The 6,314-nt window shown below is 34.6% G+C and overlaps 1 protein-coding gene across 1 annotated transcript in view; it reads left to right on the top strand.

Annotated features, from left to right (window-relative positions):
- The window catches only part of LOC144472004 (uncharacterized), a 157,191-nt gene that overhangs the window by 140,406 nt on the left and 10,471 nt on the right, over window positions 1-6,314 (top strand). The gene's annotated exons all lie outside the window — the stretch shown is intronic.

Raw genomic sequence — 6,314 nt, 5'->3', positions numbered from 1 at the left:
CTCTCTCCTCCGTTCTAATAATACACAAATACTAAATTCCCGATACGAAACAATACGCAGACGCATGTGATTTTCGGTGACGGCTTAACTACGAAACCGCCGACGCCACCGCTGCTCGCTAATTAACTCGAGACGGAAAGATCATTAGGCTAATGTGTAATAGTACGCAATTTTCTCTCGAAATAAATTAATTATCATATCGCTTTTTTATTAGAGTTATTATATATTATTTATTATTGTTACGTATAGCACTGTTTTAGATTTTAATGACCAACTATTTTTTTGGTAACGCAGGTAGAATCTTTTAATTAAGATAAAAGTCCCTTTTGTGTCAAGCTAAAAGCTGTGAAGCGTCAAATGTAATTTTGTGACATTTGTGGTGATGAAAAAATCATTCTCGAAAAGTAGAATCTACCTTGAGAGATTTTTATATCAATCTCTAATCTGTTTTTCACTCAGCTTTTTTTCATTTATTTATTTAACGTTGCATCTGCTTAATAGCAAAAGGGATAATTAGCGACCCCTTTGGATTCCAGTTGTCTATCAAAGTTCCATTAGAGTGGATTCATGCTTTGACTAATATATTACCGAATAATGTAAAAAATCCAGTTAATCGAATATGAAATAATTGTTAACTCTGAGGTCTTACAATAAAATTGGAACAGTACGAAGTTAACTTGAAACAGTACAAAGTCACCTTGAAACAGAAAAGAAGTGATCCTATATTTCAAGATATATTTTGGACCGTTTAAAGTCGTGCTCGATCTTTGTACCTGTTACAAGAGTCGTCGCGCGGATCATTCATCTTCTTGCGCCGTTTTGTAAGGTGGCTCGCGGTCCAAAGTTCCCCGCTTTGCTTTCAGCGATATATAAATACTGGCACGTCAACCGGATGGAAACTAAGTAACCCCATAATTTTCACAACGCTGAGGAACGGCTGATCATCGCTGCAAGGTCAGAGCGAGTAATTATTCACAACTGGTTGCGTGTACGCCCTATGGCAACGATATACGTACACGTGTAATATGATTGAGAACTAGAACCAGACCGTCGACGAGCACGTTCCACTGATGCCGCATAATGCGGAGCTCTGCGTATTGTTTCGTTTTGATGAATGTGGTATACTAACTAAAATGTTCTTGCCGTCGCAAGCGTCGCGTGGTCGTCATCCTTTTTATAAGAGCATGAAAACATGTTGCTAATTAAAGTATTCGAACAATGACAATTTTATATAAAACGAAGCTATAAATTCTTTTGTTATTAAATTATTAGGATAAACATATCTATTACTGGAATACATTTATTATTACATTTTATTACAAGCATATGGTTTGATCACTGTTTCTAATAATACCTAACCTAAAATAGGAAATTATTTATTGTAAAAAATATGTTCCTCCTTTATTATACAATTTTACAACGTCTTATTTAACCGAGCTTCCCAACTTTCAGTTCCCCTACTGTTACTTCCTCTGTAACCTTCTTTTTTCAAAGTTTTCTTCCTTCATTTTTAAGGCCGCCATCTTCTTCCAGTTTTTCCTGTCTTATCACTTTCTTTTCCCTTATTTTTCTTCTCTTTCTTATTTCATCTTGATTTCTTTTTCTCTCGCTGTTACTTTTAGTTCGATTTTCTTCTTTCTCGTTCCTTCGCTGTTATCAATAAATATACAGACATTCGAGCAAGGTGGATTAGGCCTACCTTGCAGGTTATGTTCATTACATGCAGTCAGCACTGTGCTGCAGCGTAAGCTCGTTTACTAATCCAAAGCACGTAGAGAATAGGAGTTTAAATATTTTAGTAAAAGATATAAGGAATGTTCCTTTTTATATTTATTATAATGAAGCAGGTATTTAAATAATAGAAAAAACCTTTTTTCTAATTTTCTAATAAGTTTAGGACAGTATATGCATAAAACTGCATATCTTATCGGCTTTTGAAAAAAGATATACGGTTTTATATACTCATTTAAAAATCCAATATTTCATATGCACTAACCTAATATAACCCGTTACAATAGTTCGAAAATACGACTGTGTTTTTTATTTTAGCGAAGGATCCTTTGTAGCCCCGCGCGGCTCTCGAAAAGGCCACGGGTCACGAACGGGGGAAGATTAGAAAAATCTCTGTACGTGACATAACCACGAGTGGGAAGAATCAGAAATGAAGAAGCCATGAATATGCCGCGAATCTCTGCGCAAAATTAAAATCGTCCGCGCTAATTGCGAGATACGCGAGCTGCGCAAACGTTGATTCCGTTCTTCAACGATTTCAATAATTTAGAAATAATAGCAACTGCATGTTTTAGATTCCTCGAATTTTTCTCATAAATTCGTGACATTCGTAGATTGGTCGCGAACTAAATTAGCATTGCATAGAGCGAGGAAATCTCATAAAACTATGTTATTTAAAAAATGAGAAACTAATGGAAACATCGCAAAATTACTGAAAGCAATTATCGTCTGAAAAAGGGAGAACGATTTTAAGAAATAAAATTGAACTAAGAATCGTGAAATTAAAGTGCCGCATGCCGGCGTAAGGAGAACGCTTCGGAAAAGCTACTCGATTTCGACGGGAAAATTTTACATCTCCTTTAGTCCCCAATCTTCATCAAGCTGTAATACCGCAACGGTGAGAGAGAGAGAGAGAGAGAGAGGGGGGGGAGAGGGAGTCCCCGTTGAGCACACGAAAGAGATTTCCTCTTGAAAATAATTTTATTTGTTCACGGAATTTCGCTGCCGGGGTGTGACACTTAACCTTTCACTCGTCACCCCTTAATCCCAATGGATTTTGCAGTTTTTTTTTTTTTATTCCCTTCGTTCTCCGCTCTTCGTTTTCGTTCAATTTAGGCGTCGGATAAAAAACAAAATTCAGATTTTTTAATCGCCGGCTTTGTTTTATCGTGTTCCATATATGAAACGCGAACGAGCACCGACTGCACGGTCGCGCAACAATTATGTAAACATTTCGCCTCGATCATTTTCATTATTCAAACATGACGGCAAACACACGCTGGGTTGTTTAAAATTAAATCGTCCAAGTGTTAGCGACTCTTTTATCTTTTATGGCGCGGCGAATGAAAAATTGTGTTGTCGAAACAATACCAGTTGCCAATTGCATGGGAGAGAGTTGGTATTTAAGTACTACGATATAGTAAGTAAATATTATAGCATACAGTAGACAGTATACTATATTATATAATAGGTAAATACTATACTATACTGTATTATAAGTTACCTAGTATAATGTAGTAGGTAAATACTATATTATACTGTATTATTAGAATTTACCTAGTATAACATAGTAGGTAAATACTATATTATACTATATTTTACTTTACGTGCTATAATATAGAAGGTAAATACTATATTATACAGTAGTATACAGTAGTAGACAGTATACTTTATTATATAGTAGGTAAATACAATATTAAACAGTAGTATAGAGTACAGTATATTATATAATAGGTAGATACTATACTATACTGTATCATAATTTACCTAGTATAATGTAGTTGGTAAATACTATATTATACTGTATTATTATAATTTACCTAGTATAACATAGTAGGTAAATACTATATTATACTATATTTTACTTTACGTGCTATAATATAGAAGGTAACTACTATATTATACAGTAGTATACAGTAGTAGACAGTATACTATATTATATAGTAGGTGAATACAATATTAACAGTAGAAGTATACTGTATTATATGATAGGTAAATATTATATTGTACTGTACTATGATGTACCTAATATAGTATAGTAGATACACACTGTATCTACTAATAAAAATGTCAAGGAAAGTGTAATTATCTTCAGGCACTGATGTAATTATCTTTATGCCCAAGGAAATTAAAAATGGCGATTTCAAAACACTGAATTACTTCGATTATTACCGTGATTATAAAAATAACATGTTTATGTTACGCTCTCTCGTATTTCATCCGAGCGAATCCATTGAAATTACACACTAATTGGAGTTTCGTTTACGGCGCGTCGTAAATGTCAGGGAGATTCATGCTCGTCAACAATAATTCGTCATATCGCTATATTACTACGCAAGCGTAGAGACTAAAGTGATAGGCTTTCGGTTGGTAAGCAGTTAGGATTCGACGAACAGAAACAATTGGGTTTCTGCTGCGCTAATCCATTGTCGGTTACAGCGCGAGATGCAAACAATTAAGTTTGTAAACTAACGAACCTTCAGAATACGGGTGCAGTTGCAAACGAGTCCGGTGTTCGCGAACCACCATGGACAATCGGACTTGCGATGATGTAACTTTTGGTGCGCCGACAGCGTCTGCTGTCATTAACATTCCGCTGTTTTGACAATGGAGAAAGTAAATGTTCATTGAGCCTGTCACGAACCAAACTAGAGGCTGTTGAGGCATTGTAAACCCAACAGGCGAGACCTTTAATTAGGTACATAGAATGTTCGTTGAAGGAATAATGCTATTGTCTCATTGAGCTAAGGGGGATGCTTTAGAAATTAGGGGATTTCAAACTTGAAACGGTGACAAGCTCGTTTCGAAGAAGAAGAATAAAAATTCTGTTGGAGGGTGGAGTAGTTTTAATTAATAATTTTCATTGCTATGAAATAGATCATTATTATTAAAACATATCGGTGGCGTGGAATAAATTTTCAAATATCATTTCACACTAACAAAAGTATTTTAACTATTTCCAATACTTTTATAAATATTTTTAAGTCTGGTCCTAACCTCAATTTTCAGAAATTTTTTAATATTGCGTATATTACATAATATATTAAACACTTAGAATACAAAAGAATGAGTGCATTTCAAATCAAAAGTAAATAGTAATATAAATATTTTTACTGAAATAAGAATTAATATTTTAGATAATACTTTTTTCAGAAAATCTTATAAATAATTATATGGAATAATGTTACTGTTAGTATCTGTTACAAATAATTATTTTGCTTGTAAAACATAATAAATAGTACAATAAATTGTAAAACTTTGTCAGAGTCTTGGAGATGCAAGAACTTTACTCGAGGGAGTATTTAAACAATTTCCACGCCGCGAATTGTGGTCGATTGAAAACCGGCGACCCCATTTGTTCGAAAAACGTGTCTTTGCCGGATTACCAAGGGAGTGAAAAATCGCGGGACTAACAAGCGAGGCAGTGAATGCCTTTCTATGCCCCTGACCCTGACGGATGACAAGCATCCGGTAATACGCACCAAGGCGGGCACCCTCCTCTCAATATCGTTCGCGAGTGTAGAAGCCGCAAGGTCGTCATCAGGGAATCAATAAGAGGGTACTAATTCCAGGCACTTTGCGTACGCGATCACACCGGTTAACCCATTAACTCCGTACCAGTGAAATAATGCGATATTTACGTCGAATCATTAATTACTGCGGATTTGACGCATTTATGCATAAATTAAGTAGCTAGAATTTTCAATGATAGAACGATTAAAAAAGCATTCAACAATAACAATTTATTATTTTTTATCTATTCGAATTATTAAGGAAAAAACTTGCTATTTAATTTCTATTTATTGCAATTAATGCATACAATTTTCATGTGTTAATCAAAGCACGATGATTGCATGAAATTGGTCAACAATAAAATAGTCTGAATATTTCGTTATCTAGTTATAGTGATTAAAAGAAATTTTTTTATATTTAACATCGATTTATTTATTTAGTCTTTCACACACAAATTTTGTCTATGAACGACACAATAATTTCTAATAAAAGGTCTCGTGCTTATTTCAAAAAATATAAGTAGACAATTATTATAATAACTATTCAAGTTAAAATCTTTAAATGTTATAATATCTTAGTATTGTATTTAGAATATTTAAATATACTTTTCGCGACATATTTAAATCACTTCCGCGTCGAAATGAGAAATTTTATACCACATTTATTAATATTAACGCGAGAGGTATCTGCAAAGCAATGCACGAGTGACACGTTCGCGAATAGAATGGCCGCGATTAACATTTTATAACAATTACTAATTCGGTCGAATTGAAGACCTTGGAAACGCGCGGGGATTTTCTCTGTGCTCTGTCCCGCGTTGCCTCCCCTCAATAATCCCATTCATTCTCCTCTCGTCAGGGAACTCGACCAGTGAACCCAGCCAATCGTAAACAATTACACGCCCTCGGTTTTCCAATTTTAACAGCGACTATCCAAAATCGCGTGTATTTTTAGAAAATTCGCTTGAACATTTTCTAGGTTAATTGATATACACTGTTGCCTTCGTTTCGGGGTCGTTCGAAAGTTAACTCGATCTTTTCCAACGTTGCAACACGCTTGTTACAACAAAT

Source organism: Augochlora pura, chromosome 7 (assembly GCF_028453695.1).
Source record: "Augochlora pura isolate Apur16 chromosome 7, APUR_v2.2.1, whole genome shotgun sequence".
Lineage (NCBI taxonomy): Eukaryota > Metazoa > Arthropoda > Insecta > Hymenoptera > Halictidae > Augochlora > Augochlora pura.
The sequence above is the reverse complement of the archived record's forward strand: the minus strand, read 5'-3'. Positions and strand labels throughout refer to the sequence as shown.